The sequence below is a fragment of the Schistocerca nitens genome, chromosome 6 (assembly GCF_023898315.1).
Source record: "Schistocerca nitens isolate TAMUIC-IGC-003100 chromosome 6, iqSchNite1.1, whole genome shotgun sequence".
NCBI classification, from domain to species: Eukaryota; Metazoa; Arthropoda; class Insecta; order Orthoptera; family Acrididae; genus Schistocerca; species Schistocerca nitens.
In genome coordinates this window covers 77,673,088-77,685,139 of record NC_064619.1, presented here as the reverse complement: position 1 = coordinate 77,685,139, position 12,052 = coordinate 77,673,088, and positions in this window count along the sequence as shown.

Below are 12,052 nucleotides of genomic sequence, written 5' to 3'. Positions count from 1 at the left end.
CAATACCGCGTTTCGATGGCTTCCGCATTGTTACTTTGTGCCAGCAAGGGCTCTCAACAAGGTAGGAGTCCAGATGTCTCGAACCGATGTTGTTCGGACATGGAGGAGATACAAAGAGACAGGAACTGTCATTGACATGCCTCGCTCAGGCCGCCGAAGGGCTGCGACTGCAGTGGATGACAGATAACTACGGATTATGGCTCGGAGGAACGGTGACAGCAACGCCACAATGTTGAATAATGCTTTTCGTGCAGCCACAGGATGTCGTGTTACGACTCAAATTGTGGGAAATACGCTGTATGATGCGTAACTTCACTCCCGAAGTCCATGACGAGGTCCCTCTTTGCAACCACGACACCATGCAGCGTGGTACAGATGGGCCCGACAACATGCCGAATGGACCACTCAAGATTGGCATCACGTTCTCTTCACCGATGAGTGTCGCACATGCATTCAACCAGACAATAGTCGGTGTTTCGAGGCAGCCTGGTCAGGCTGACCGCCTTAGGCTGCGTTCACACTGCCGGCCGGGCCGGGCCGGGCTGACGCGTACTGTCTCGGCTCGTGCCTAGCCAGCTCAGGCCGACGTATAGTGCATTCACATTGCGCGCCGCGCCGAGCCGGGACGGCGAAATGGGGGAAAATCCACTTCTCCGATTTTCATGTTTTAAAAATTCTTAGCCCTATATAAGACTTCGCCACATCGTTTTATGAACTTATTTTTTCCTTAAAAGCGTTACTTACGTCGTGAAAAAAGAAAAAGTCTACTTTTCGTTTCGCGTGATTTCTTAGTTTCGTAACGCTTCCCAACCGATTTTGAAGAAAGTATGCGGCTAAAGAAGCTGATTTTTGTACACGTGGTAGTGCAACATCTTAGCTTCGTATTGAATCATTTATCTTTCCATATTTCGTAACAGTCATTGTGAAATGATGCTATTTGTCAACGTCAACATTGTGCACTTGATTTACAAATCTTGTAGTGAAAAAGTTATGTAGCGGGTAGCTTAGTGTTAGATCCGTTTTAGACCATACATTGTTGGGAATGAAATGTAGCTAAAAGTACCAAAAAGTTTTTGAAATGGTAATGATACTGATATCTGTCTCTGATCACAAGTAATGCGAGCTATTCAGTGGCGTCAGTGCCGCGTCCGCAAGCCACGGAGTTCGCGCGGTTACAGCTTGGTTTAGTGTAGTCATATAATGCAGGACAGAAAAAAAACTAATTACGAGTGATCAGCGCAGACCTAGTGTCGATCCCTCGTATTATTTTAATGGTCTCATTGTCTAGATAAATCCAAATGTATAAGAATTTTTCCCTCGGCTACTGGACAATCATCTGCTATGCTTTTATAATTGGCCACACGTTGCATCAAAAAAGACAAACAATTATTTGTCATCAACATCCTACAATTAGTATGACGTACATTTCGTATTTCGAACTAAAAGATAACTGAAGCGCAATTCTGTAGTCTCGTTGTCTACTTTGACAGAAAAGATAATGGAGAGTTAATGAAACTACTGTACATCGGCACAGATGTGCGTTTCATGATTCTTCATTGTTTTTTTTTCTTCCTTGGCGGGCTGCGGTGCACTGTCTTTGGCTAAATGACTGGCCGGAGGCCAAATAAATAAATTTAAAAAGATCCCCACCCCTCTACAGCTGACAAGCAAGCCAGTAGAAAACGCAGCTGCAGTCAACAGTTGCTCGCCTTTAGCTAGTCTGTGCTTTCGTGTAGAACAATGTCTTCACTCTTTTATTGGTATTGTTTTGACTCTGCAGTAACTCGTCGAGTTTTGAAGCACAGAAGAACTAGGAGGTTATGGATTCATCCCATAAATAGCGACAGACGTTTAGGAGAGTTTTTTCTTTATATGAAGAACTTAAAAACTATCCTGAAAAATTTTATTCAGATTACAGAATGAATCATAGTACATTTCAGTATGTGCTGCAGAACATTCAAGACAAAATTTCTAAACAGAACACAAATTTTCGCAGAAGTATAACAGCAGAAGAAAAATTGTGTATAACGCTAAGGTAAGATTCGTTAGTACACACTCTTTGTTTTGCAGTAGAACTTTGTACAGCATTCACTACCTCCAATTAATTGTAGTCATGCTTTTGTATTTTAAATTTCACAAACGCTTACCTCTGAGGGGAAGAGAGTTTATGGGACTCCTGAGGATCATTAGGAAGTAATTAGCTTCGTCATTTAGGGTAATGTCTTGCTGTGCCTTCAACGAAGAAGCGCAGAAATACTCCTTCAGAATTTTCCAACTTTTTTCTCCTTTTTTCTTCTTGGCAGTGGTGATGGTTCATCATGTGGAGCCACTGATGACCTCACAGAATTCTTTTCATTACCTTGTAAGATAGACAGATTGATAGGCGAAGAGTTTTGAGATAATGCCCTTTGACTCAGTGGTTCTATTTCCACTGATAAGGAACTGCCACAGCATGACTTCACAATGCATTATCATTTGGTAGGGACACATTTCCGTCCCTCAGTGACACTCATATCTGTCTCCGTTTACAAGTAAATGCGAACTATTCAGTGGCGGCAATGCCGCGATCGCTGGCAAGCTATTGTTGTAAATGCATGTAAATACGGTAGATTAAATAAATGAAATAAAAGTAATTTCACATGTATCATTATAATAAACGTAATTTTTCCTCACTGATTGTGAAATGTGAGGTAACATCTTAAAATAAAAGACGTGTGCAGTCACACTTGTGATGAAAGCAGAAGGGAGACGTGTGGTGCGTGTACTGCAGAAGCTGTAGTGCTGCTCCACAGGCTGGCGCCTGCGGTCGCTCGCGCCGGCAATATTAAACACTCGGGATGTCGCCGGCTCGGCTCCGGGAGGCTCACGCCGTGTCGGCGCGGCCCGGCCGCCAGTGTGAACACCGCAATTCAGAACCATGTGTTTGATATCGAAGCGGGCGGCGGCCCGGCCAGGCTCGGCTCGGCCCGGCCGGCAGTGTGAACGCAGCCTTACACTGTCCAGCGAGTGCCGCAAGCTGTAGGTTCTCTGCTGTTATGGAGTGGTCTTATGTGGGGCCGACGTACGCCGCTGGTGGTCATGGAAGGCGCCGTAACGGCTCTACGATATGTGAATGCCGTTCTCCGACCGATAGTGCAACCATGTCTGTGGCATATTGGTAAGCCATTCGTCTCTCCGCGTGGGATTAGCCGAGCGGTCTAGGCGCTGCAGTCATGGACTGTGCGGCTGGTCACGGCGGAGGTTCGAGTCCTCCCTCGGGCATGTGTGTGTGCGTTTGTCCTTAGGATAGTTTAGATTAAGTAGAATGTAAGCTTAGGGACTGAAGACCTTAGCAGTTAAGTCCCATAAGATTTCACACACATTTGAACACCTTTTTTTGCATTCGTCTTCATGGACGAGAATTCACGCCCCCATGGTGCACATCTTGTGAACGACTTCCTTCAGGATAACGACATCGCTCTACCAGAGTGGCCAGCTTGTTCTCCAGACATGAACCCTTTCCAACATGCCTTGCGTAGACTGAAAACAGCTGTTTATGAACGACGTGACCCACCAATCACTCTAAGGTTCTAAGCCGAATCGCCGTTGAAGAGTGGGACAATCTAGACCAACAGTACCTTAATGAACTTGTGGATAGTATGCTACGACGAATACAGGCATGCATCAATACAAGAGGTCGTGCTGCTGGGTATTGAGGTACCGGCGTGTACAGCAATCTGGACCACCATCTCTGAAGGTCTTGCTGTATGGTGGTACAACATGCACTGTGTGGATTTCATGAGCAATAAAAATGGCTAAAATGTTGTTTATGTTGATCTCTGCTCCAATTTTCTGTACAGGTTCCAGAACACTCAGAACCGAGGTGATACAAAACTTCTTTGATGTGTGTAAATAAAAATTGTTTTGATATGACTTGGTGTAGCAAAGTAAAATATCATTTTATGCAATGTGGCATGAATGGAGGAGGGGGTAATCTAAAAGGGATACAGTGAATAAAGTGGAGAACTTACAGGGTGTTTCAAAAATGACCGGTATATTTGAAACGGCAATAAAAACTAAACGAGCAGCGATAGAAATACCCGGTTTGTTGCAATATGCTTGGGACAACAGTACATTTTCAGGCAGACAAACTTTCGAAATTACAGTAGTTACAATTTTCAACAACAGATGGCGCTGCGGTCTGGGAAACTCTATAGTACAATATTTTCCACATATCCACCATGCGTAGCAATAATATGGCGTAGTCTCTGAATGAAATTACCCGAAACCTTTGACAACTTGTCTGGCGGAATGGCTTCACATGCAGATGAGATGTACTGCTTCAGCTGTTCAATTGTTTCTGGATTCTGGCGGTACACCTGGTCTTTCAAGTGTCCCCACAGAAAGAAGTCACAGGGGTTCAGGTCGGGCGAATAGGGATGCCAATCCACGCCGCCTCCTGTATGTTTCGGATAGCCCAAAGCAATCACACGATCATCGAAATATTCATTCAGAAAATTAAAGACGTCGGCAGTGCGATGTGGCCGGGCACCATCTTGCATAAACCACGAGGTGTTCGCAGTGTCGTCTAAGGCAGTTTGTACCGCCACAAATTCACGAAGAATGTCCAGATAGCGTGATGCAGTAATCGTTTCTGATCTGAAAAATTGGCCAATGATTCCTTTGGAAGACATGGCGGCCCAGACCAGTACTTTTTGAGGATGCAGTGACGATGGGACTGCAACATGGGGCTTTTCGGTTCCCCATATGCGCCAGTTCTGTTTATTGACGAAGCCGTCCAGGTAAAAATAAGCTTCGTCAGTAAACCAAATGCTGCCCACATGCATATCGCCCTCATCAATCCTGTGCACTATATCGTTAGCGAATGTCTCTCCTGCAGCAATGGTAGCGGCGCTGAGGGGTTGCCGCGTTTGAATTTTGTATGGATAGAGGTGTAAACTCTGGCGCATGAGACGATACGTGGACGTTGGCGTCATTTGGACCGCAGCTGCAACACGGCGAACGGAAACCCGAGGCCGCTGTTGGATCACCTGCTGCACTAGCTGCGTGTTGCCCTCTGTGGTTGCCGTACGCGGTCGCCCTACCTTTCCAGCACGTTCATCCGTCACGTTCCCAGTCCGTTGAAATTTTTCAAACAGATCCTTTATTGTATCGCTTTTCGGTCCTTTGGTTACATTAAACCTCCGTTGAAAACTTCGTCTTGTTGCAACAACACTGTGTTCTAGGCGGTGGAATTCCAACACCAGAAAAATCCTCTGTTCTAAGGAATAAACCATGTTGTCAACAGCACACTTGCACGTTGTGAACAGCACACGCTTACAGCAGAAAGACGACGTACAGAATGGCGCACCCACAGACTGCGTTGTCTTCTATATCTTTCACATCACTTGCAGCGCCATCTGTTGTTGAAAAGTGTAACTACTGTAATTTCGAAAGTTTGTCCGCCTGAAAATGTACTGTTGTCCCAAGCATATTGCAACAAACGGTGTATTTCTATCGTTGCTCGTTTAGTTTTTATTGCCGTTTCAAATATACCGGTCATTTTTGGGACACCCTGTATGAACAGTACTCGGATGTGTTCTTCTTGTTTCAGCAAGTGCATACGGACAGTGGGGCACAACACGCAAAAGCAGCTAGAGGGAGATTATATTTCCCAGGAGGCAGCGCGCGCTCGCGCGGTCGGTCGTAGGCAGCCGTGATTGGCGCGGCAGCTAAATGGTGTCCAGCGGCTGGCGGCGCGTGATCAATGGCGAGCGCGCGACTGCCAGCGGTCTGCCGATAGCGGCCCAGGGGTCCGCGCTTCGATTAGCGCTCTGAGTTACAGCCCGCCGTCCGTGGGACTCGGCCGGGGCGTCCGTCGCGGCCCAATTACAGCGGCGCCCCCATCTGCCGCTGGTGGGGCAGTGACGTCTCTCCGGGAACGGAGGGACGGCTCCACAGCGGCGGCGGAGAGGTCGCCCTAACTTCCAGACCGAACGGCAGCGTGGCGGTGTCAGTGCGGGCGTAGCCGAACAGGGCAACTTTTAATTGACACTAGAAGGCTACTGTGCAAAGGTGAGTTAATCTCGCACACGAACTCGGCAACTCTGTGCGCAGGTTGCACAACGGCCCGAGCCTAGGTATAAGCCAAGTGGGGCGGTTTTCCTGGTACTAACCGACCTCGTCAGCCCTGTGAACGAAATCTGCTCGCCAACATTTTTGCGGAGTCACATAGCATTTCGTTGTGTAGTTAAAGTTAGTCATCGAAGCAAAAATGTGGCAAAAAGCCACGTTTTGCAACCTATGTTTGGTGATCGCGTTATTATAAATGGCTCTGAGCACTATGCGACTTAACTACTGAGGTCATCAGTCGCCTAGAACTTAGAACTAATTAAACTTACTAAGGACATCACACACATCCATGCCCGAGGCAGGATTCGGACCTGCGACCGTAGCGGTCGCTCGGCTCCAGACTGGAGCGCCTAGAACCGCTCGGCCACTCCGGCCGGCGATTGTCAGTTTCACCTGGCTCCAACTTGATAAGTACAACTGTAATTGTTATTTTAAGAAAACCTCATTACTGTTGAACGATAAACTGCCATAATTAGAGTAGAATATTATTTACCTTTTTCTTAATACAGTTATTCCTAAAATTAGATTATACATTATTCACGCTACCAAGCGTTGCGTACATTGCTTAAGACACGGACCATAAAAAACTTTTGCCTTTTAAGTTTCCACAAATATTGATTTTTTTTGGTACATATTTCACAAGGTTAAAATGCGAACACTTTGTTTGGCTTCTGTGTGCAAAGGCCAGAACAGTGGAAAAGGCCAGTGGCTGCATTACATCTTTGAGCATAGATATTTAAATCCACAGCATGTTCCTGATGTCTTTGCTAACCTGTTTAGCATACAGCTGCAGGACCAAAACCTGACGAGATCTGCCGATTATGTAATAGAAAAATACATTCATGACTCAGAAGATGCACTACTTCCGCATGACGTTTGGACAGCAGATCGGGCTTCCTTGTGGAAAACGACTGAAGCTTGTCAAAGTTTCACTTAAGTTTCGATGTTTCTTGTGAATATCCCCACCCGAACACGTTCCAGTCCGAGAAAAGTCTGAAACATGAGCAAACTGATACATACATAAGAATTAACATTGCAAAAAAGTCCAAATCATCAAAACGGACTGAAAAAACAGGAATAGGTAAGCTTTCCCACAACAGAAATTAGATTTACTCAAAAACGGTGAAACTGGCTAATTAAAATTTCTTAAGTGCGTTTCTTACACAGCCGGCGTGAGCAGAACATGACATGGAAGAACTGCTGTTGTTTTCAGGAAATATTTTTTGATATGGAATATTTAATGAAACACTGTGTTTATGTATAGTTTGTATCTTTTATATCTTGTTCATTTAACCAGTATCAAAAAATAGCCCTTAGAAACGTTGTAAATAGTGGCAGACGTCGTGCACTTACTCCGTTCAGATATGGAAGAGTTTTCCTAGTTTGTGCAGGCTGGTCTGCCACAAACAGGTAGGAGCTTCCGAGGCCGCTCAGGAAGGGCTGTGCGAAGAGTTGCCGGATTCCAACGTTCCGATTTACAGCAGCAGCTGCCGAGTTCGGGCGAGCCGGCCAATACACCTGTGATTCGGATTCACCGAACAATATGTCCTACAGACAGTCTTCATGATTTTGTTTAGAAGAATGTGAGAACCACTTCAATTATGAAGTTACATGTGAAAAACCGTACGTGCTGCAGGGTCTGACAATCGTTTTATTGAAAGATTTCGCAGTTAATTTTTACGTTGTAGAGGAGAACTCTCCCCTCTTTAGCGAAGTGTACTCCCCATTATAATATGTGGGATGGCGTACGGAGTCGTTAGTAGGCTGTTGTTAAGACTGCTATACTGCAAAGCTTAAGTAATCCACTTAAAACTTAAAAGGCATTTCACAATGCAAGTAATACAAGTAGAAACTCACCGAGACCAAATTTTAAGTACCTACGTAAAGGAACTCTGGAGCACCGTAGGTGGTGCACAACGTATCAGGTGATCATCTCGATCTCCGCCTTTGACGTCAGGTTGTGTGCTCGGTCCACACGGTTGAATGAAATCAGCAGTGGGGTGGGCGGATGTAGAGACGTGCCAGAGTGGCAGAGTAGAGCTGTCAAGTTTAGACGTATCTTCAGCCACACAGAGAATCGGGTCGCCCGACTTGTTGGTTTATAAACAGGTACTGTCCAAAGCGTCTACACGTAATGGTGTAGCACTCGCAGCTTTGTGACACGGCGTAAGAACATTCATTGATCGTAAAAAGGATTCTAACGGGGCACAGCGTCTGGAGACAGCTGTCACATCTTGTCACTTACAATCCATTTCGAATCTGGCAAGAACTGACTTTGCCAGTGAATGGAGATCCATCTCAATCGGTTTCTAAAAGAACATTGCGAAGGGATCTGAATGCGATTTACTTTCCGAATCTGGTACACCACAGAAGGCCATTGCTCACAGCGACAATTAAAGCTACACGTCTTGAACAGCAAGGGAACTTGACACTACCTGACTGAAGGACGCTAGTGCAGTCCGACAAGTTGTGATTTCTGGTCTTTCTAAATGATGCGTTGTGTCGAGTGTACCGACAGCGCAATGAGGCGTTTAACTCGCACTATGTGGCTTGTGTCCATTCGTTCAGATTACCGCGAACGTCAACCATAATGTTTATTCCAAAATTCTCAGTGACCATGTGGTTACGACTTTACAACTTTGAAAATCCATATAAATTAATGCATAATACCTACATATGTGATTGTAGTGTCAATTGGTGGGGAAATATGTCTCGCGTAGTTCGCTAGTGCAGAATCACACCGTAAGGAGCGGTAGCGGCAGTTGTGTTAAAGATGGCTGCCTTCAGTGCACCTTTGGGTCCTAGCTGTGTGTTTTGGATTGAAGAATCGAAGTCGGCTACAACAGTTCAACGTAATTTCCGTAGCAAATATGCTAAAGATCCTCTTACTCGGCCTACAACTTACCAATGGCATAAATGCTTTGTAGAAACAGGGTGCTCGGTAAGACATGGGAAATCATCAGGTCGTCCAAACATACGTATCTGACGACGTCGTTGAGCGAGTGAGACTAATGTTTTGTCAACAGCCCTTACGAAATGGGCCCAATGTGCATCTCGCGAACTGCAAATCCCACATACGACAGGCGTTTGCTGAGAAACCGTTTGCATTTGAAACAGTACAGATTGACTATCGTACAAGCAATAAAAGACACTGGTAAAATTGCTAGCAAATCTCCTGTGCGGATATGTTAAATCGATTACGTGAGAATGAATATTACTTGGAGAGAATCATATTTTCTAACGATTTGACTTTTCACTTAAGTGCCAATTTTAAAACATAAATGTAGGATTTGGGGCAGTGAAAATCCACATCAAACATTGCATCATGTTCGCGATAACCCTAAACTGAACGTTTTTTGTGCACTGAGTAAGAACAAAGTGTAGGGTCCCTCTTTTCTGTGAGAGAACCACCAGCAGGATAGTGTGCGTGGATATGTTACAACAGTTGTTTATACCATAGATCGAAGAGGATGAGCAAGAACGAAATATTTATTTCAAAGATGATGCACCACCCTACTATTTGGCCGACATCCGGGGTTTCTCAGTGACCACTTTCCAGGTCAATGGATTGGCCGTGATGCGCCAATGGCATGGCCTCCACGTTCCCCAGACCTGACACCACTCGATTTCTTTTATGGGTCATTCGTCAAGGGTATCGTGTTTGTACCTCCTGTGCCGGCTACCTGAACGTAGAGCAAGAATTTACGCCGCCATTGAACAAGTTACAGCTGCAGCTAGTTTGGAAGAAATTGACTTCCGATGGGATGTGCGCAGGATAACCATGGAAGCCACTTGCAACGTCGTTAGTTTAAGGTAAAAAAACGTGATGTGTTTCGCTAGAAAATAACACTAATACCAGTTCTGCATCTTCTTTCAACAAAATTAATATGAATTTTTAAAGTTGTAAAGTACTTCTTGAATCACCCTATGGTTCAAATGGCTCTGAGCACAATGGGACTTAACATCTATGGTCATCAGCCCCCTAGAACTTAGAACTACTTAAACCTAACTAACCTAAGGACAGCACACAACACCTAGCCATTACGAGGCAGAGAAAATCCCTGACCCCGCCGGGAATCGAACACGGGAACCCGGGCGTGGAAAGCGAGAACGCTACCGCACGACCACGAGCTATGGGCGAAACACCCTATACTTTGCCTTCGGAGCAAGGGCACAACATGAAGAAAGCAAATTGTAAAATATATATATATATATATATATATATATATATATATATATATATATATATATTACGTTTCCTAGTCTACAAACAAGGAGCAAGCATGTTTTCACCTCAGAATAAGCTTCAACTAGCAGTATGTGCATTCATGTGCATCTTTGTACTTCACACTTACATCCTCGTCTTCCCGATTACTCTGCAGTTCACAGTTAAGTGCCTGACAGAGGGTTCATCGAATTACTTTAAGCTATTTCTTTACCGTTTCACTACCGAACAGAGTCCTTCCGTGCGAGCTCTTCTTTCTCAAATTTTATTACAGTGATCATTTCTCACTATGTAGGCGGGCACTGACAAAATGTTTTCTCAGTGGGAGGAATAGTTGGTGATGGAAATTTCACGAGAAGCTCCTGGAGCAAAGGAAAACTCCTTTGTTTTAGTGACTGCCGCCTTAATTCACGTATCATACCTGTGGCACACTCTCCCCTATTTCGTGATAATACAAAACGAGCTCCCCTTCTTGGAACTTTTTCAGTGTCCCATATCAATCCCACCTAGTGCAGATCCCACACAGCAAGGCACTTCTCCGGAAAACGGGGGACAAACGTGCTGTAAGCAGCCTCTTTAGTAGAACTGCCGCATTTTCTAAATGTTCTGCCAGTAAGTGGCAGAATTTGGTTTGCTTTGCCGACAACTTTGCCTGTGTAACCTTTCGAATTTAATTGCAACCGTAATCCACAAGTGCCTAGTTGAATCTACTGCCTTTTAAGCGGATTCCTGTTAGTCCTCATGTTGATGAATTCACACTTTGTAAGTAGCCTAGTTGCATGTTGCCAGCGCTATGGACTGCATTAATATCGCCGCCAGTGGTCTGTGCCCTCGGCAAGAGATTCTGAGGTTGGACGGACCAGCAGTTAGCGAGCAGACAGAGAAGGTTTTGGATATGGTGTCTAAGTGGAGGCTCAGTGCTGGTAAGACATGCATTGTGAAATGAGGATGGATGTAGTTGGTCATGTTTGGGTAGTGGAATTACTGACAACTATATAATTTTTGGAACTGGATGTCACATGAATAAGGTAAAATCTTTCAAATACATTGTTAGCTCTTCAACAAAATCTTTCTTTTGCTAACCATATGCGTCCTAGTAGTTAGATTCTATAGTAGTTAGAATCCCTTTATTTAGCTGCTTGCTGTAATTGCTGTAGTTCGTGTTATGAAGTTTTTCTGTGAGGTAAATAACTTATGAATAAGTATGGGTTTTTGTTAGGATTCCTTGCAGTTCAGGTCCATTCTTTTCCGTTAATTATTTGGAGCTAGGTTGTCACTCTATAGCAGTCAGATTGTGTTGGGCTTGAATATTGCGAGTAATAAATGAATAGGTTGAGTCTGAGTTGTCTTTGTCAGGGAAAATTATGTAGGTCAGTGTTTAAAAAAATAAAAAATAAAAGAGGTAGTTCCACCTGTCGACCCTTAGCCGAGGATACTTAACAGGAATCTTCTGATTTTCTTGTAGTTTGAATAATTAGCACATGAGAAGAAATTAGTTACTCTCTGCCGGCCGGGGTGGCCGAGTGGTTCTAGCCACTACATCTGGAACCGCGCGACTGCTACGGTCGCAGGTTCGAATCCTGCCTCGGGCATGGCTGTGTGTGATGTCCTCAGGTTAGTTAGGTTTAAGTAGTTCTAAGTTCTAGGGGACTGATGACCTCAGACGTTAAGTCCCATAGTGCTCAGAGCCATTTTTAGTTATTGTTTACTACTAGT